General features: G+C 40.4%; 1 pseudogene; it reads left to right on the forward strand.

Annotated features, from left to right (window-relative positions):
- On the forward strand, positions 9,342 to 19,913 carry LOC102190207 (annotated as a pseudogene).

Below are 22,325 nucleotides of genomic sequence, written 5' to 3' on the forward strand. Positions count from 1 at the left end.
CCTTCAGATACGGAAGTGCATACAGAACACCAGCTGAGAGCGGACAGGAGGACCTGACCAGCAGAAAAGAATATATGGAACCACACAAAACTCTGTAGGACAAAGGAACTAGAGGGAAAAACTGGAGTGTTAGTAGGGCTGGACCTGCCCTCAGCACGTGGGGGAACTGAAGCAGGGATCCAGTCCCCACAGCGGGGCAATTGTCTGAGTCAGAGGAGAAACATTTAAGGCTGAGTGTGAAAGAGTTGATCTGTGGCAGCCTGAATAGAATGAGAAACAGACAGTTCTTGCCGCAGCCATACACACCCCGGACAGGGATGCAAGTCCCCTAGAAGGCGCAGTGACTGGGAGCTGGAGCTTAGGGATTGTGGAGCAATCCCAGGGCAAGGGCTGCTGTGGAGAGACAGATGAAGGAAGGAGACTGTGGTGGGAAATGCCAAGTCACGCATAGGGGGTGGAGCCATCACCATAGCCTCTCTCTCCCCACACACCAGCATGGGTAGCTGAACAATAGAAAGGCTGACCCATCGAGCTCCTAAGGCAGGGACCTACAGAGGAGGACCCCACCCGGAGTGCCCCTTTTAGTGCCTCATGTGCTGATTTACAGAGTAGGACCCCCCCGTGGGGCGGGGTGTGGCACAGGGAAGGGGGGCCCTCTATGTGCCTGATGCACGGAACAACAGGAAAGAACCCCAGGCAAAGGAGCCCTCCAAGTGCCTGAACAGGCGGAGCTATGGACAAAGACTAGCCAAAGAGGCCTTCTGATGGCCAGGTACCAGAGGCTTGAAAAAAGACTCTGATAGGGCCAATACTTCAGTGGCTCAGGCAGTCTGTTTCCCTGCACATTTGGTGGCACCATGGTCCCCATGACCCAAGCAGCTCTGCTACCTTCATGTTCAACTCTCACTGGGGCAGAACTGTCACAGGCAAAAAAAAAAAAAAAGTCTTGTGTCTACACACATGGGGTCCCTTCGGTTGTGTCCAACTCTGCGACCCTGTGGACTGTGGCCTGCCAGGCTTGTCTATCAGGAGGTTTTCCAGGCAAGAATACTGGAGTGTATTGGAAAATACTGATTGCCATACCCTTCTGGAGCACTATATTTCCTGATGCCCTAGCCACCAACTCCCCTGAGTACTGGGTGCTGCCAGAACCCCTGTGACCCAAGGAGCTACACCACCTTCACACCTGGCCCTCTCTGAGACAAATCCAGGTTCTCCAGGACAGCCTCAGGAGCAAACTCCAGTGGACAACACACATGCAGAGGTGGAAATAAAACCACAATTGAAACCCAGGGACAGTGTGTCTAGGGAAGAGGACCCAAAACCTTCCCACCAGCTGTATAAGTTGCAGATTAAATCCACGCAATCAGCTATGCAGACTCTGTGTCTATGGAATATATAAAAGGACATTGAGAACTCCCACAGAAGAAAACGCACTAGTTCTGATAGCTGTTGACATTGGAGGCAAGAACACACAGGAGTCAGAACAGATTAGAAAATGAATTGCCCCCACAGCAGGTCCAGAGACCAGCACAATGTTGGGGGGGCATCCTAGGGAGGTGAGGTGGACTGTAACTCAAAGAGAAGGAAAGGATCCTGACAGCAGTGACTCAAGAAAAACAATTATTATTCTTGTTTTGACCTGCTGTATAGTTTCTTATGGATCTTTTTTCTTTTTTTTTTTTCCTCCCCCCATCCCCATTGTAGTTGCTGATTTTATTGGCACTGTGAAATCTAATTAATCTTTCAAGTTTTTTTTTAAATCACACTTTTTATTGTTGCTATAAACCTCTGCCTTTATGTTGGGCCTTTGCAGCTCTGTGGAGTTTTCTTTTATGTTGTTTTGTTTTTTCTTTCCTCTTCCTTTTTTTTGTTTTTCTCTTTAAAATTTTTTTAACTTTAATTAAAAAAAAAATCTTCCTGTGTTTGCTTTTCCTACTGTTCTTTCCCCCTAGCAGTTAATCTTTAATATATATAAATCTTTTTTATCTACTTCTGTTTAGGTTCGCATATCTATTCTTTCTTTCTTTCCTTTCCTGTCAACATATTTGTTAGTTTTTTTTTTTTTTCCATTGCTTTATTCCCCACTTGGCGCCTTGCTTTAGTTTTGTTTTCCAGTTTGTGCTTTCGTTAGTTTTGTTCTTAACTGGTAGATATCATTTTTGGTATCCTTTGTTCTCCAGGTCAGTCGATTGTACTTTATTTTTGTTGGACTCTATTGATTCTGCTTATGTATGTATATGTAGGTGTGTATATTCCATCATTTTAATTATTATTTGCCGATTTTGTAACTCCCATTTGTCTGGAGTTCATCTTTGGTTTCCTATTTTTGAGTATGTGCTTTAATCTCTGCCATAACATCTGGAAGTTCACGGTTCGTGTATTGCTGAAGCCTGGCTTGGAGAATTTTGAGCATCACTTTACTAGCGTGTGAGATGAGTGCAATTGTGCGGTAGTTTTAGCATTCTTTGGCATTGCCTTTCTTTTGGATTGGAATGAAAACTGACCTTTTCCAGTCCTGTGGCCACTGCTGAGTTTTCCAAACTTGCTGACATATTGAGTGCAGCACTTTCACAGCATCATCTTTCAGGATTTGAAACAGCTCAACTGGAATTCCAACACCTCCACTAGCTTTGTTCGTAGCAATGCTTTCCAAGGCCCACTTGACTTCACATTCCAGGATGTCCAGCTCTAGTTGAGTGTGAGTGATCACACCTTCGTGATTATCTGGGTCGTGAAGATAATTTTTGTACAGTTCTCCTGTGTATTCTTGCCACCTCTTCTTAGTATCTTCTGCTTCTGTTAGGTCCAGACCATTTCTGTCCTTTATCGAGCCCATCTTTGCATGAAATGTTTCCTTGGTATCTCTAATTTTCTTGAAGAGAGCTCTAGTCTTTCCCATTCTGTTGTTGTCCTCTATTTCTTTGTATTGATCACTGAGGAAGGCTTTCTTATCTCTTCTTGCTATTCTTTGGAACTCTGCATTCAGATTATTATATCTTTCCTTTTCTCCTTTGCTTTTTGCTTTTCTTCTTTTCACAACTATTCGTAAGGCCTCCTCAGACAACCATTTTTCTTTTTTGCATTTCTTTCCCATGGGGATGGTCTTGATCCCTGTCTCCTGTACAATGTCACGAACCTCTGTCCATAGTTCATCAGGCACTCTATCTATCAGATCTAGTCCCTTAAATCTATTTCTCACTCCCACTGTATAATCATAAGGGATTTGATTTAGGTCATACCTGAATGGTCTAGTGGTTTTCCCTACTTTCTTCAATTTCAGTCTGAATTTGGCAATAAGGAGTTCATGATCTGAGCCACAGTCAGCTCCTGGTCTTATTTTTGTTTACTGTATAGAGCTTCTCCATCTTTGGCTGCAAAGAATATAATCAATCTGATTTCAGTGTTGACGATCTGGTGATGTCCATGTGTAGAGTCTTCTCTTCCAGATGTTCAAGCTGGTGTTAGAAAAGGGAGAGGAACCAGAGGTCAAATTGCCAACATCCACTGGATCATCAAAGAAACAAGAGTGTTCCAGAAAAACATATATTTCTGCTTTCTTTACTATGCCAAAGCCTTTGACTGTGTGAATCACAATAAACTGTGGAAAATTCTGAAAGAGATGGGAATACCAGACCACTTGACCTGCCTCTTGAGAAACCTATATGCAGGTCAGGAAGCAAGAGTTAGAACTGGACATGGAACAATGGCCTGGTTCCAAATAGGATAAGGAGTACGTCAAGGCTGTATATTGTCACCCTGCTTATTTAACTTCTATGCAGAGTACATCATGAGAAACGCTGGGCTGGAAGAAGCACAAGCTGGAATCAAGATTGCCGGGAAAAATATCAATAACCTCAGATATGCAGATGACACCACCCTTATGGCTGAAAGTGAAGAAGAACTAAAAAGCCTCTTGATGAAAGTGAAAGAAGAGAGTGAAAAAGTTGGCTTAAAGCTCAACATTGAGAAAATGAAGATCATGGCATCCGGTCCCATCACTTCATGGCAAATACATGGGGAAACAGTGGAAACAGTGTCAGACTATTTTTCTGGGCTCCAAAATCACTGCAGATGGTGATTGCAGCCATGAAATTAAAAGACGCTTACTCTTTGGAAGGAAAGTTATGATCAACCTAGATAGCATATTCAAAAGCAGAGACATTACTTTGCCAACTAAAGTCTGTCTAGTCAAGGCTATGGTTTTTCCTGTGGTCATGTATGGATGTGAGAGTTGGACTGTGAAGAAAGCTGAGCACTGAAGAACTGATTCTTTTGAACTGTGGTGTTGGAGAAGACTCTTGAGAGTCCCTTGGACTGCAAGGAGATCCAACCAGTCCATTTTGAAGGAGATCAGCCCTGGGATTTCTTTGGAGGGAATGATGCTAAAGCTGAAACTCCAATACTTTGGCCACCTCATGTGAAGAGTTGACTCATTGGAAAAGACTCTGATGCTGGGAGGAATTGGGGGCAGGAGGAGAAGGGGACGACAGAGGATGAGATGGCTGGATGGCATCACTGACTCTATGGACGTGAGTCTGAGTGAATTATGGAAGTTGGTGATGGACAGGGAGGCCTGGTGTGCTGTGATTCATGGGGCCGTAAAGAGTCAGATACGACTGAGTGACTGAAGTGAACTGAACTGAATGCCATAACAAACCACTTGTGGAGTCTTTGTTCCCGACCAGAGATCAAACCCTGAGCCTTTGGGACGGAAGTACTGATCCAAGACTGTAGAGAACCAGAGGACTAATCCTATGAAGTATAAAATAGACAGAACTCCCACAAAGGAAATCACTTGAATACAAGACCGGCATCACCCAACCACCAGTAGCACCCTGTGCAGGACACCTCATCCAAACAACAAACAAAATAAAAATCCAAATCTAGTCATCATCAGACAGGATTACCACCTCACTCAGCCTTGCCCACCAGAGGAAAAATAAACAAACAACAAAAATAGCATAAATCTCACCCTATATGAAGCTTACACAAACCATTTCACCAACCTTGGGGCAGGGGGGAAGAAACCAAAAGGAAGAAAGAATTCAACCTTGAAGCCTAGGAAAAAGAAACCTCAAGCACAATAAGTTAAAAAAATAAAGAATGAAAAGGCAGAGAAACACTGCACAAATGAAGGAACAAACTAGTAACACAGAAGTCCAAATAAATAAAGACAAAATAGGCAAACTACCTGAAAAGGAATTCAGAATGATGGTAGTAAAAATGACCAAAAACCTTGAAAACAGAATGGAGATAATGCAGGAATCAATGAACAAAGACCTAGAAGAATTAAAGAATAATCATGCAGAGAGAAGCAACCCAATTATTGAAATTAAAATTATTCTAGAAGAAATCAATAGCAGCATATATGAAGCAGAGAACGAATCAGAAAGCTGGAAGATAAAATGGTGGAAATAACTCCTGAAGAGCAGAATAAAGTAAAAAGAATGAAAAGAACTGAGGATAGTCTCAGAGACCTCTGGGACAATATCAAATGCACTAATATTCAAATTATAGGGGTCTCCAAAGAAGAAGAGAAAAGGAAAGTGTATGAGAAACTTTTCAAAGAGATTATAGTTGGAAATTTCCCCAGCATGGGAAAGGAAATAGTCAATCAAATCCAAGAATCACAAAGAGTCCCATACAGGATAAACCCAAGGAGAAACACATCAACACAGACACTAATCAAACTAACAAAGATTAAACACAAAGAAAAAATATTAAAAGCAGCAAGAGAAAAGCAATAAGTAACATACAAGGGAAACCCGATACATTTAACAGCTGACCTTGCAGCAGAAACTCTGCAGGCCAGAAGGGAATGGCACAATATTTTTAAAGTACTGAAAGGGAAAAATCTACAACCAAGATTACTCTACGTGGAAAGGATCTCATTCAAAATTGATGGAGAAATCAAAATCTTTTTAGACAAGCAAAAGTTAAGAGAATTCAGTACCACCAAACCAGCTTTACAACAAATGTTAAAGGGACTTATACAGTTAAGAAATACAAGAGAAGAAAAAGATCTACAAAATCAAGCCCTAACAATTAAGAAAATGGCAAAGGAACATATATATCAATAATTACTTTAAACGTAAATGGATTAAATGCTCCAACCAAAAGACACAGATTGGCTGATGGGATACAAAAACAAGACCCATATATTTGTTGTCTACAAGAAACCCACTTCAGACCTCAAGACACATATAGACTGAAAGTGAGAGGATGGAGAAATATATTCCATGCAAATGGAAAGCAAAAGAAAGCTGGAGTAGCAATGCTCATATCAGACAAAATGGACCTTAAAATAAAGAATATTTCAAGAGATAAGGAAATACACTACATAATGATCAAGGGATCAATCCAAGAGGCAGACATAGCAACTGTAAATATCTATGCACCCAGCATAGGAGCACCTCAATACATAAGACAAACAGTAACAGACATAAAAGGAGAAATTGACGGTAACACAATAATAGTAGGAAACTTTAACACCCCACTCACACCAATGGACAGATCATCAAAACAGAAAATAAGGAAGCACGAGTCTTAAATGATACATTAAATGAAATGGATTTCATTGATATCTTCAGGATATTCCATATAAATGCAGAAGAATACATCTTCTTCTCAAGTGCACATGAAACATTTTCCAGGATAGACCACATCTTGGGTCACAAATCACGTTTCAGTAAGTTTAAGAAAATTGAAATTGTATCAAGAATCGTTTTGGACCACAATGTTATGAGACTAGATATCAATTACAAGTAAAAAGCTGTAAGGAGCACAAACACATGGAGATTAAATAATACATTTCTAAATAACCAACAGGTTACTGAAGAAATCAAAAGGGAAATCAAAAGATTTCTAGAAAGAAATGACAATGAAACATGAGAACTCAAAACCTATGGGATGCAGCAAAAGCACTTCTAAGAGGGAAGTTTATTGCAAAACAATCCTACCTCAAGAAACAAGAAAAACATTCAATCGACAACATAACTTTACACTAGAAACAACTGGAAAAAGAAGAACAACACCCTCCCTCCCCCCCCCCCAACCCAAATTAGCAGAAGGAAAGAAGTTATAAAGATCAGAGCAGAAATAAATGAAAAAAAGTAAAAGAATCAATAGTAAAGATTAATAAAACTAAAAGCTGATTCTTTGAGAAGAGAAACAAAATTGAGGGCTATGGTTTTTCCAGTGGTCATGTATGGATGTGAGAGCTGGACTAGGAAGAAAGCTGAGCATTGAAGAATTGATGCTTTTGAACTGTGGTGTTGGAGAAGACTCTTGAGAGTCCCTTGGACTGCAAGGAGATCCAACCAGTCTATCATAAAGGAGATCATTCCTGGGTGTTCATTGGAAGGACTGATGCTGGAGCTGATGCTGGCCAATACTTTGGCCACCTGATGCAAAGAGCTGACTCATTTGAAAAGACCTTTATGCTGGGAAAAATTGAGGGCAGGAGGAGAAGGGGACGACAGAAGATGAGATGGCTGGATGGCATCACTGACTCAATGGATGTGAGTCTGAGTGAACTCTGGGAGTTGGTGATGGACAGGGAGGCCTGGCGTGCTGCAATTCATGGGGTCACAAAGAGTCGGACACGACTGAGCGACTGAACTGAACTGAAAGTATGGTCTGCAGTGCTTGGTCATAAGAGGGGCTAGTGGACAAGTCTCTAGACTGGAAGCTAGAAAGTTTGCTGTCTATCTTGCCTTTAGAATAGATGTAACAAGGTACTGGACTTATACTTTGAGGCTCACTATTCTAATTTATAAAATGGAAAAATTATTAAGAGACATTTTGCTGATAGAAGACAGAATTTATTTACTTTGTAGAGCACACTGGGTTGAGGGGAGGAAAGCAACAGGACTGTTAGTTAAGCTCATGGGCTCATTACCAGGTACATCCCCGAAAGTGAATGTCACTCAGTCGTGTCTGACTCTTTGCAACCCCATGGACTGTAGAGTCCATGGAATTCTCCAGGCCAGAATACTGGAGTGAGTAGCCTTTCCCTTCTCCAGGAGATCTTCCCAACCCAGGGACTGAACCCAGGTTCCCTGAATTGCAGGCAGATTCTGTACCATCTGAGCCACCAGGGAAGCCCATCCCCAAATGTCCATGCATTTAAGAAAAATTCGAACTAGACCCAGCAGAACTGTGTTATACTCACTATCTACCTCTTTGAAATGGGAAAGATTTTGAATCACATAAAAAGCAATGGTACCAGGGTCCAGCCCCAGTTAGATCCAGGGTATCCTCAGGGTGATGGCATCGGCGACTAAGAGACTGATAGAGAGATAGGAAAAGAATGTTATAGTTAAGAAAATAGAGGAGAGAAAGAGGCTGATATTCCTTGGTTTATGCAGAAAGCCAATAAAGCCCCAGCACGGAACTTGCACTGTTCACATAAGCCACAGGCGCCCTCTTGAATCTCGGAAGGTGCCCCACCTTGGGCACCTTCTCAAGTGAGTCTTAGAAGCCCAGGCAGAGAAGTGAACTCAGAGGGCCCCTGCGCTCCAGGGAGTCAGCCTGAAAAGAAAGAACAACATGGGGAGACCAAGCTTCAGTGAGCAAGGCCCGCAACTTTATTTTCCAAGGGAGCTTATGTACCTTGAACTGTACATAGAAAATAATGGAAGATGCAGAGTCATGCGGGGTCAGCAGTCCTGACCCTTATCGAGACCAGGCTTTCTTTCTGCATTCCTTCCGACATGCAAAGGTCTCAGGTGATTTACATCACCTTCTGGCCAGGAGGCCTGCTAACATTTTTATGACCCTTTCTGATAATGATTAGTCAACCAGAAAACTTATGTTCTCCAAAGGTGATTTTTCTAAAGTCAGGTGCCACTCTCCGAAAGCACTAGATAAGGTTACATTCCTATAGGGTAAGGGTTTAGTGGGCTATAACATGGAAAGAATTTATTAACTCAAGGTCTGATGTGGTTAAATCAAAGGCTACAACTTATTTTTTTCACATACCAGCTATATTAATTAATGTATATTCTCAAAGACATAATGGGTAAGGGATATGGAAACTTAGCAGCAAGTATTGGCTCAACAATGAAACCCTCAACCAGTGCTATTCTAATAATTTCTTAACTACCTGAAAGGCTCTATATTTTTAGAATATTATAGGCTTCCCATGCCTCTCATGGTTGGGAGGCCATAAACAATCACATGTGTAACTGCAAGAGTCTGAACAAGCCTGTCAGGCAAACTAGAAAGTCATCAGAGGGGTTTGGATTGGAACACTCTATTATGCCCAGGAGACTTATTAACTAAAGCTGTAAGTTGATTTTCTTTAGAGAAAGGTGGTTGGGGATAGCCTCCCGTTAATGTCAGAGGTGTTGGTGAGAGGCATGAAATAGTAGAACAGACAGATTCTGCTTTTGGGGTAGATGCTTGAGCAGGTCCAGGGGGTCCCTTGAGTCCTGATTCACCTTTGCCTATCAGGTCTCTTCCTCATGACCTTTGCCATGGGTGGGATCTCTCATGCTGGCTCCTGGCAAAATGGAATATTATTGAGCATTGAAAACAAAGTTAACCCATTTGCAATCACACAGAAGAACTGGGAGAACATTAAGCTAAGTAAGCCAGAAATAGAAAGACAAATACTGCATGATATCCTTGTAGGTGGAATCCTAAATAATAGTACTTGAGAAGAGAGAGTAGAGGTATGGTGAGCAAAAGCTGATGACAAGACTGGGAAAAATGGAAAGATGTTGGTCAAGGGTACAGACCTTCAGTTATAAGATGCATAATTCTGGAGACCTGATGTACAGCAAGTTTACTATAGTTAAAAATAATGGGCTATATCTTGAGATTTTTTAGAGACTAGATATAAATCTTCCTATAAGCACCGCCAAAAGGTAGCTATGTGAGGTAGTGGGTCTGTTGACTAGCTTGCTTGTGATAATTATTAAGAATGGATACTTACATGAGTAAGTACAATCCAGGATGAAGCTCAAGCTAGAATCAAGATTGCTGTGAAAAATATCAATAACCTCAGATGTGCAGATGACACCACCATAATGGCAGAAAGTGAAAAGAAATTAAACAGCCTCTTGATGAAGGTGAAAGTGGAGAGTGAAAAACCTGGCTTACAACTCCACATTTGAAAAACTATGATCATGGCATCCTGTCCCATAACTTTATGGCAAATGGATGGGGAAACAATGGAAACAGTGACAGACTATTTTTTTTTTTGTCTCCAAAATTACTGTGAATGGTGTGTAGCCAGGAAATTAAAAGACACTTGCTCTTTGGAAGAAAAGCTATAACCAACTTGGACAGTGTATTAAAAAGCAGAGATATTACTTTGCCCACAGAGGTACATAATGTCAAAGCTATGGTTTTTCCAGTAGTCATGTTCATGTATGGATGTAAGTGCTGGACCATAAAGAAGGCTGTGCACCAAAGAATTGATGCATTTGAACTGTGGTTTTGGAGAAGACTGTTGAGAGTCCTTTGGACAGCCAGCAGATCAAACTAGTCAATCCTAAAGGAAACCAACCCTGAATATTCCTTGGAATGACTGATGCTAAAGCTGAAGCTTCAACACTTTGGCTACTTGATGTTAGTGACAACTCATGGGAAAACACCCTGAATCTGGGAAAGATTAAGAGCAAGAGGAGAAGGAGGGGACAGAGGATGAGATGGTTTGATGGCATCATCGGCTCAAAGGACATGAGTCTGAGCAAACTCTGGGAGATGGTGAAGAACAGGGAAACCTGGAGTGCTGCAGTCCATGGGGTTGCAAAGAGTCAGACACGACTGAGCAAGTGAATAACAAGAATAACTTATATGAGAATATCACATTGTACACCTTGAAAAGATACCATTTTTTAGGGGGTGTATTCTGTGTGGCTTTACTGATAGGTAGAAGTCTCAGAAGCTTTCACCTTGGTTCTTGGTACTTTTACCAGGCACCTTGTAACTTTGCTCCTTTTGCTTCAAACACCTCCCATTATAAATCATATTCATGACTACAACATTTTGTTGAGTCCTTTGAGTTCTTTCATCAAATCACTGAACCTAAAGGTGGTTTTGCCATCCTCTGATACCAGCAATCAGCCACTGATCACCTGAAGTTGAAGGGTTCCTGGGTAGTGTTCATTTAATTACTTATTAGGAATGTTAAGGGAAACTGTCATGGGTTCATCACTATACATACAGAACTAACAAAAGACACAGAAAAAAGTTGATTCTTGGGAAAATCAAAGCTTGTGCCTAGCAATATCTTATGTGGGTATTCAACTTGTACCTTTGTTGCTTATGTAGGTTGCCAAGAGGGATGCTCTGGGATTCACCTCATTTGCTATAGAGGTTGGGTTTCACCATATTGACTGTGCTCATGCCTACCAAAATGAAGAGATTGACCAGGCCATTTGAAGCAAGATTACAGATGGCATTGTGAAGAGTGAAGACATATTCTGCACTTCAATGGTACTGTGTGTATTGTGTGAGTGCCCGTGTGCAAGTGATTGTGCCAATCACTTTTAACAATTACAGACAATTACATAATAGGGTTCTTTGGTTAGAAGTTGTTTGCTGAACTATGCTAATTGGTATATTCCTAAAGTATTAGTTCCCTGGTGGTTCAGTGCTTAAGACTTGGTGCTTTACTGCCATGAGCCGGGATTCCATCCTTTTTTCGGGAAGTAATATCCCACAAACTACACAGTAAGACAAAAAAAATATAATTACCTCGTGTATTATTAATGCAACTTTCTTTCTTTAATCTCTACAGCTTTGGTTAACTTCCCTTCGATCACAGTTGGTCCAACCAGGCTTGGAAAAGTCACCAAAAAATCTTCAACTGGACTACGTCAATCTCTATATTATGCATTAGCCGCTGGCTCTGAAGGTTAGAAATTTGTGTGATCACATCAATGTTATATCTTGTGTTAAAATGTGTATCAACTTGCATGGATGGTTGAATAAAGATTTTTCTTAGTAGGCTGAAAGGATGATTACACTAGAGTAGAATCCCCCAAATAATTATTTGTAATCATCTTTTTACTGAGTTTTTTGAAAGGAGTTAATAGTCTGAGGCTCTGCCTGAAAAACTAAAGGAAAGAGAAATCAGCCAGTTCTACACACAGTCCTTGTTATGACTCCTGAGTGTCTGGGGATTTCATGAACCAAGAGTTTGGTGCAGCTGTGGTGAGCATGACACTGCCTTACGTTGAACATGATGAGTTAATCTTGTCTTCTACTCTTTCAAGTTGAGGAGATTTGGTGGTGCTTCCTCTGGGTGAGTCAAATCTCTTAAATGTATAGGATGTTGGGAGACATGGCCTACACTCTTGCCTGTCTTCACGATGAGGTTTGTAGACTGCACTTAGCCATTAAGAATGGTGGTTTACTTAGAACTCTTGGTTTCAAGTTACAGAAATAAACTCAAGCTATCTAATGCAAAATCGCTTAGTGGACTATGTAGATGGCAAGTCCCAGACACAGAGTGTTTTGAGGATTTTCAGCAGTGTTCAGAAATGTCTCCTTTCTTCTATCCCTTATCAGGACACTACTCATGATTTACTTTATTTTTTACTGAACATTTTCCATTGTAGGCAAATATGACCTTGGGGCAGTTTGAGGTTCATGGTCACAAATATTTGAGAGCATGTGTGGATCACCCATATTTCATATCCACCTAAAGATAGCCTTGCAGCTCCCATGTCTGCCCTAGGGCACCTGATGCTCAGAGGGAAAAGAAAGTCTGATATCTAGCCATATGAAGACTACAATTTTTATTCTGGAAATTATGTCATGTAACTTACTGCCATTTCCAGCCCAAAAAGGCATTTCAAAATAGACAAGTACAAGTAGCAGACAAAATACAGAGAGGTCACTGTGAGTCCCTTTTAAGACCTAGAAATATTGTATTTATTACAATGTATATTGAGTGTAAGAGATTGGAATAAGCCCCCTGCCTAAAGGTATTGCTGATAACTCCATATATGCATATCACTTTGCAAATATCAGTATTTAGAAATTCGTGAAGCTACCTGATGGAGGTTTGATCCCTGGTGCCTGGCAACCTGGCTAAATGCAGAGAAATTATTTTGTGACATCAATGACTGTTTCTGTTCCAGCCAGTGGAGGAATTATCCCCAAAAGATGAAAATGGAAAACTGATATTTTACCCAGTGGATCTCTCTCATACATGGGAGGTGAGTCCAGGGAGATGAGAATGAAGGGAGAAGTCAGCAGAGGGGGAACCTCCTTCATTTCTTCCACCTGTGAGAATGGGCTGTGGACCATCAGACTCAGCAGTTCATGAATCTAAGGGCACGGATGCTGGGGTTGTGGAGAGGAAACCATTGCTGAAATGTTCACAGAGAGGAAGGGAGGAAGAGAATTTGGGGGCAGTGTAGACAGGCATCTTTTTCCTTCTATGTGATATGACTTCTCAGGAGTTTTTCAAAGGTGGGGCAGTAATTTCTCTTTTTATATCATGACCTTCTTCCCGATTTTTCTTCTTGATAGTCAAGGGTAACTCTTGATGGATGAGTGTGATTACTGATGTTTTTCAGCATTAATTCTTGTTCTATTGCCCATTCCAAGTGACTGTTCACCACCCCTCCCCCCCAGGTCTTGGAGAAGTGTAAGGATGCAGGGCTGACCAAGACCATTAGGGTGTCCAACTGCAACCACAAGCAGCTGGAGAAGATCCTGAACAAGCTGGGGCTCAGGTACAAGCCCGTCTGCAACCAGGTGAGCAGCTTGGCTCCTCTCCCTCCTGCTCTTCAGAATCTCCTTCTTGCCCTGGAGCCTGATGTCTGTCTGTCCTCCCCTCCTGTTCATCCGACCTTTATGGGCAGAGGATTCTAGAGAGTAGGATCTCTCTGGTGGTGTGAATAGAATCTATAACAGTATTTCTGTTTACAAAATTCTGGGTGGAAAAGTGGGATGCTTTCCTTCTAAACTGTGGTTAGAACCCAGAACTAGAGGAAGGAGGCATTTCCTTGAGATGAAAGGATGACCAGATGGAGGCGAAAGTGCCCTGGAGTGATCTGCATACAGGAAGGAAGATGAGGAAAACATGGAATCAGAAGTAAATTAATAAAGTAACAAATCAGCTGAGATGGGTGTTAAGGGTTTGTGTGGGGTTCTGATGTCTGAATTCTTGGTCTTGGTGTCTCAGCATTTATGAGTCTTAAACAGGGAGCACAGTTCAGAAAAATGTGTTGCAGGTAATGAAAATCATCCAGTTTACAGGGTGAAGTTAAAAGCTCAAGGTGATACTAACAATCTATGAATATTTACTCAGGACCATCTACTCAAATGTAGAGCCCAGCTTTTGATTATTCAGTCTTGGACTGGTTCTGCCATACATGTCTACCATAAAATTAACTGTATAAATACACTTTTCTCTATTTCTCTGTTGATGTTGACATTTCCAGTTTACATTTAATGATGTAGTCTTTCCTTTAGCCTTTGAAATCTTTTAGTCTTTCTCTGTTATATTAATATTGCCTTTGCATATAATCTGACAGTCTTCTCTGTGGGTGTTCTACAGGTTGAATGTCACTCTTATCTCACCCAGAGCAAACTGTTGGATTTCTGCAGTTCACATGGAATTGTTCTTGTTGCCTATGGTGCTCTGGGATCCCAATGAGTAAAAGAATGGTATTGAATCCTATCGAAGATACCTGGGAGTTTCCATAAAATTCAATTTTTGATGAAATATTTTAAATTATACAGTACTCAGATAACTCTCATAGGCAGAGGTGAGAGAGGGGAGGGATGGAATGAATCCTTCTTTTTTATCTTCCCATTACACAGCCATTTTTTCTATGTTGTATTAGATTGTCAACTTATCAATAACAAATGTCTGCATTGAAATCTATATAGAATCCCCCAGTTGAGACCAGAGACACAAGCTTATGTCATGATTTACTTATTGACTAATGAACATATTTCTAAAAATAGATATTGCAATCTTCACTTATCTCATATCTAAAATTGAGATGATAATATGTCTATGTCTATCATGTGAGAAAAAATTTCAATTTGAAGCATTTTTTTGACATCTATAGAAACATAATGATAAAATAAATGTCTCTTATTTTGAGACTACTCAATTTTTATCAATATCTTGAAAAGTTAAATTTTAAAACAATTTCTGGCCTTTCCTTCTGCTTTTCTATTCATGCCCTTGATTTTAGAAGAAAAGCAATCTCTGAGAATTAAAGAAAATATACAAAATTTGGCAATCTGGTCTCAACCTAATAATCTATCTGAATCACCTGCAGAGCTTTGTAAACACAGACTGGGAGGTGACACAGTTGAAGTTCTGTTCAGTTTGTCTTCAGCTCAGCCATGGAATTTATATTTATTACTACATCCTAGTTGATAGTGATGATGCCTGTCCTTGGACCATACTTTCAGAAGCTCTGGTTTAGAGTCTACCTATTTAGTCTGTAGGGGAAGCCTACTTACAAACTAAGTATTCAGTTTCAGCTCTTTGGCATTTCTGAATTTCCTTCCAGGGTGAACTTGGACCTGCCCGTTCTCTCGGAGGAACCAGTTCTTTGTGTCATTACCAAAAAGCACAAGAAAACCCCACTCTGGTTGTCCTTTGCTGCTAGATACAACGTGGGGTTGTGGTTCTGGCCAAGGGTAACAATAAGAAGTGGATCAATGAGAACATACAGGTGATGAGCAGGGCTCTGGGCAGAGGGCTCCTAAGGAACATTTTTCCTAAGGGTCATTCTTTGTTCAGCTCTCAAGACTACACTTGAGTCAAGACAAGTTACTTGTTCTTCCCTGTGCATGAATGCCTTGTGTATATTCCTGATGGTTTTCTCCTCCAGATTTGGCAACAGGAGAGACAGTATGGCTAGATAGGGTTAAGATTGGACAGAAAATAGAGATCTTAGTTTTAGAGTTATATCAACAATTTATTCTGTTACCTCATGTAAATGATATCTTATTTTCTCTGTTCTCAATTGATAAAATTTCATTATGTGTTTTTTTAAGACCATTTGAACTGCTCTAACAAAATACTACAGATTGAGTGGCTGGGAAACAAACAAACAAACACTAAATTTGTTTTGCACAGTCTGAAGCTGGAGGTCTGAGGTCAGGATGCCCTTGTCATCGGGTGAGGACTCTCCTCTAGGTCACAGCCTTCCCTTGTATCTTAACATGGTGGAATGGACAACAGCTCTCTCCAAAATCTCCTTTATGAGTATGATATTGTTGAAATCTCATCCATGAGGGCTCTGCCATCATGATCTAATCACCCCAAAAGCTCTATTTATAACACCATCAACATGTAAATTTGGGGACAGAAAAATTATGGCAGTGTTCTTTAACCTCCTAATCATTATGGTTATATTTTGTATTTCCCTGAATACTAATACATTTTCATCTTCACACATTTAATCTTTTTGAGTTGCTGTCTTTGAGAAATTTCTCTTTAAGACTTTGTCCACTTTAGCTATGTTGTTTCTCTTTTGACTTCTGTGTAGGAGACTATTATTGTACTTTAGCCATAGCTGTAGAGGAAACTCTCCCCAGTTTCAGGATTTAATGCAGAGATGACTTCTGCATTTCTTGATTCTGTGGTTTGGCAAACAGCCTGCACTCAGCTCAGCTGTTGTCCTCTTGGCTGGGCTCTCTCGTGCATTTTCAGTGCAGAGCAGCTTGGCAGTTCTGCTTTAGCAGGTGGACGTGGCTCTTGTCAAAGGATGCTGAACACCTCTCTGTATAGTTTTTCATATATAATTGGCTAGAATAAGTCTTCGTCTTAGCACTGTTGTATGATTGCCAGTCAGTGAGTGGGGAAAAATCTCTTCCTTTGGGGTCACAAAGAGTTGGACACACTGAGAGACTGAATAACACCAAGTGTCCATATTTTCCACAGATTTTCATTGTCAATTCTGTCATATATCAAGTATCCATAAGTACATTTCTGCCCACTCTTTTCTATTTAACTTTTCAGTTTTTTGTACTGTGTTACTAAAGTGAAAAATAAGTCTTGCCTTTCAGTATGGTATGTTCTTCTATTTTAAGGATGTCTTAACTGCTTTTGACTAGCTCTTCTCTCATTTAATATTTGTATCACTATACTGACTTCCACAGAGAATATGTGTTTAAGTCTTTGGTTCATGTTGCATTGAAACATGAGATCACTTTGGAGAAAGTGAATTTCTTTATAAAATTGAGCTTTCCATTTCATTATTATGATGTGAATTTTTAATAATTTGTTGTTCCTTAATGTTTAAGCACTTTTCATAACTTTGTCCACAAAGGCATTTATATAAAGTTTTTGTTAGATTTCTTTATAGATTGTGAGTAGTGTAATATCAGATTCCTGAACAGGCTTTCAAGCAGAGCCTCCTCCCCAAACTGCTTCAGCTGAATGCTGTCACCCTTAGGGCGTGTTGGGGAGAGGCAATCAGTCTAATGTCAGCTCAGGTTCATTATCGAGTCAGGAGTGTCTAAAGCAGTGTGTTTGGAAAAAAAATTTTTAGATTTTTTGTTTTTCTGTTTCAAGTAATTCACTTAGAAAGATAAATGACTGATGCAGTGTAATCTTTTTCAGGTGGACAGAGAAGGAGAAGGTGTGGGAAGGAGAGGTGAGAACTCAGCAGAGGGTCCTAGGTTGCTCACCTGGAAGCTGAGGACAGACAAGGCTTCCCTGTCCCCTCTTCTTGTCTCCATTCAGCTGGAAAGTCCTCCAGTCCCCAGGGGGAGGCCAGCTCCTTGAAGGAGAGGTTAACGTGATTGTTCCTTCCTTCTAGGTGTTTGACTTTGAACTGACTCCAGAAGACATGAAGGAAACTGATGGCATCAACAGAAATATGAGATATTATGAATTTCTACCGTAAGTGACTCGCAGGTGTTTCACACATACACTGTTTTCTGTAGCAGGCAGGTCAGCAGGGGAACTACACTTTTTAAAAGCTTAATTCTAGGAAGACAGTTCTGATTTCCAGCTTAGGAATCTACTAGGGGCTTTCTACAGACCTCAGACCAGAGGTTTCCTCCAGGGCTCCATTTCTCACCAACAGAAATATGACTGGGGCTCAAGACAGCCCATCAGTAAAATCCCCTGAGTTGACATCATGGTGAATTCACTACTTTGTACCCCTAATCCCTGTGCTTGGTGTACTTCCTCTCAGGTTTGAGGAACCCAGTAGACACTGAGGGCACAGTGCCTGCAGCTCAGTATTCTTTCAGTGTTCTTTGAACATGTTTAATCTTTATTTTTTTTATACCAGGGAAAATTATTGTATTAATAATAACTGTATAATAATGAATCCATCATGAATTGCATTCAAGTTTTATTGTTGTTTTTAGTCACTCACTTGTTTCCAACTCTTGGTACTTCATGGACTATAGCCTGCCAGGCTCTTCTGTCCCTGGGATTTCCCAGGCAAGAATACTGAAGTGAGTTGCCCTTTCCCTCTCCAGGGGATCTTGCTGACTCAGGGATCAAACCCATGTATCCCGCTTTGCAGGTGGATCCTTTACCACTGAGCCACCTAGGAAGCCTGCAATTATGTTAACCCCACAAAACTATAAAATGTATTGTGGATGTTTTTATGGAGGAGGGTCCTAGAAAGACCAACATCCATCAGTGCTACAATGTCACATGGGCCTGCCTCCACCTTGTCCTCTATGTGTCTGGTGGACATTCTCCCTAATAGGAATTTCTTCACCAAGACACCGTCTGCTTCCTACAAATCTATCTCTTCCCTATTACAACTCCCATGTCCTTATCCTTGTTATCTCATAAAACTGAATTACAAGTAGATCATGAGCTTAACTGACCCTCCAGTGAGTGACTGCCTAGCAGGGCACACTCAGATAAGATCATCTGGGTCTCTCTGGTTTCTTGGGTCAAGACTCATGCCAGAGTTGTATTTGTCCATTAGGGGTCTACCCCCTGAGAAGCCCCTACCTTCTTGACTCTGATTTAGTCACTAACATAGGATTCCAGCTGCCTATTTACTGCATGAGGATGTCAGGATTGAAGACACAGAATACTAATCAAACAGGAAGAATTTGGAATGGTGTTTAGAGAGAAGGGAATACCAATTATTGGAGAAACGAAGATTTCCTATCCAATGAAAGATGTCAAAACTCTCCCTATTGTTTGTATAACTGTATCATGCTTCTGATAAAAGACATGATAATTGGAAAAAAAGGTGGTAAGTTACTTTTCTGTACTTAAAGAGTTTTAAGTATAGTTGTATGCTTTCCTTCATTAGGCTGTGAATGCCTAGACTTATTTATCTTTGTGGGCTCTGGTCCACAGCCTGGCTCCTGGCCCCTGGAATCGCTTAGAATGCATTCTTTAACGAATTGAATTGAAAAAGACAAATTCTGAAAGAAAAGTAGAAACATGGAAAAAGAAAAAAATAGTAATAGTAATTAGTGAATAACCAGTGGCTTATTCCATTATAAATTAAAAAATTAGTAATCCCACTTCAAGCTGTATGATTGATTATTCAGGTGCATATGGTAGTGCTCGGATTGGTGACAAGTAGTTCCTTAATGGAGGCACTCTGCATTTTGGGATTTGCTCAGTATTGCTTATTGATAGATGTGTGAAAAAGAGTCAGACGTTCCACCTGTGTCTGAAATGACTTCCACAGTTAGCCCTAGGTCTTGCGCTCTCATAAATTGTAAACTACCTGTCACAATGAAGTGAATATCACACATGAATGTTGGAACTGGACGTGCAGGTGCCGTGTGTATATGGAGTAGGCATCTGCATGTGAGCTTGTCAGGGGAGGAGGGATGCGTTTATAGATTTAGACAAATATATCCTGACTGCATCTATAGAGTAGCAACTTTTGAAACATGACAGATTTAATAAATTAACGCTCTTCCTCTCTTTCAGTGGTGTTGGCCATCCTTAGTATCCATTTTCTGAAGTACATTGACTCCCACCTCTCACTGTGATTCTTTGAGAATTACTTGCTTCTAGGACTATGAAGAGGATTTTTGTACTTGGTGAAGGTGCTTAAATGAAGTATTTGAATGTTTCAGAGCTTGTCTTTCCTTAAAAAAATAAAAAGTTTATGAAACAAAGACTTCAAAGTAAGAATACTATTTTTTTCAAAATTAAAAAATACAAATTGCAGAAAATTTGGAAAACAGAATGGAAGTGATAGAGTATAAAGATAAGCTGTGATTAACCCATTTAATAATACTTAAATTTGGTGCCTTAACCTTATCATTTTCCTATAGAAATATGTGTGTATTTTCATTTACAAAGAGAAAAGACCTTTAATCTACAACTTGTCTACTTGTTTTTCACTTAGCATAAATATCTTGATAAAATAAAAGTATGACTTAAAAAATCCAGTATTATATTTTGCTTACTGTAAAGCAGCACATCTTATTCATTTATTTAACTTTTTGTTTGTCCATGCTTAGTGTTTTGATGAGTTTTTGTATATTGATTCATTGGTTGCAATTCATTCATTAATTCAGCAAAACTTTACTGAATATTCTTTTAGAAACACATGGTTTTATCAATAAATATTGATATTATTTAAAATGAGAAATTCTTGAGTTATAGTCTAGTGGACCAAGACTGTGAATGACATCAGGAGAATTAAGCTGTTAGAAATGGGTAAGTGCCTGTTGGAGATAATTCTGCACAATCTCTCCCACTTCTGTACATCTGTTAGGCAGAGACACCAACTACTCTTCATCCCACACAACTTTTCACTTGTACAAGAAACAGCCTTGCAACATAGACACAGTGGCTTGCTTCATTACTCTGGAACAGAAAACACTAAGTTCAGGAAGAATGAGTGTTTATGTAACATTTAAGGTCCAGCAAGTCGGCTGATATGGGTGGAGCTTACTTAGTGAGGTGGGGAGACAGGAGCTGAAGAGAAGCCCCAGAGAGCCACTGGGACCTTGGGTCTGTATCATGTAGGTTTTTGAAAGGATTTTACTCTGAGAGAAATGGGGAACGATATTTTGGGATCTGAACAGAGAAGTTACATGAACAGAGATGGTTTTTTAAAAAAGTTACCCTGGTTGCTATATTGAGAAGAAAGAGAAAAAAAGAGCCCTCTATTAGGACTCTACAGGAATCTAGGTGAGAGATGATGCTTGCGTGGACCACAGAAGGAATAGTAAGTGTGGTCAAAGTTGTTAGAGTAGGGATATATTTTAAGGGCTGCATCAACTAGACTGTCTAACGTATTGGGCATAAAGTGAAAGGAAAAGGGGAATCAAAGCTGACCCCCAACATTTGTTCTTAGGGGATGGGAAAATGAGATGCCATTTTCTCAGATGGAGACAATGTGGGGAGAGCACATTTTTGTGGGAAGATTAAGAGTTCAATTATAGACATGCATCTTTGAGATGCCTTTAGGTACCCAAGTGAAGATGCATGCATACAGTTGGACATAGAAATCTATCAGAGAAAAAGGTTAGCTAAAATATTTATATTTGTGGTTTCTCAAATTTAGTTGCCACTTAAAGCCAAGAAACTGGAAAACTGGAGATAATATGTCATACAGTGAGTGAGTATAGACATGGATGTTAAGCTTCATGACAACTCAGCATTGAGGAGTTGGTTTTTCCTTAAAAAAAAGAAAAAGTAGAGGAATCAGCAAAAGAGGCAGAGAAGGAGAGGCTAGTGAGGTGGGAGGGACTGTTCTTAGCAAGTGAAGGGTATGATTGGAGGCGAAAAGAGTCCAGTGCTTCCAAGTGGACAAGTAAGAGAAGACTGAAATGGACCATTGGATTGGGCAGTTAACCTTGGCAAGGTCAAGCGGTGCTTTGATAGTGGTGAAGGCAAACCCTGAGTAGAGTAAGTTCAAGAAATGGTGTGAAGAGACCAGTGAGAAACAGAGTACACATGGTTTTTAAAGATGTTGCTGTAATGAGGACCATGGAATTGGGCAGGTGCTGAGGAGAAAGTGGAATTTAAGACAAGGTTTCCTGTTAGGGGAGATGACCACCTGCCTCTGAGGTCAGAGGAACAGTCCAGCAGAGAGAGGAAAACCTATGATACAGCAGATGGAGGTGGGGCTGATTTGAACCACATGTTTTAGACTGCTGGTATAACAAATGACCAAAAATTTGTGCTTTGAAACAACAGCAATGTATTAGTTTACATATCCTGAAGTCAGAAATTCAAAATGCAATTCAATGGGCTAAAGTCACAGTGCCAGCAGGCCAACATTCTTATCTGGAGGTTGTAGGGGAAAATCCATTTCCTTGCCTTATACAGCTCCTAGAGAACAGGTCCTATGTTGTTGGAAGAGGGTGTTTGCTAAGACCAGAGCATTCTCTTGACAAAATTCTGTTAGCTTTGGCCCTGCTTCATT

The sequence above is a fragment of the Capra hircus genome, chromosome 13 (assembly GCF_001704415.2).
Source record: "Capra hircus breed San Clemente chromosome 13, ASM170441v1, whole genome shotgun sequence".
Classification (NCBI taxonomy): Eukaryota; Metazoa; Chordata; class Mammalia; order Artiodactyla; family Bovidae; genus Capra; species Capra hircus.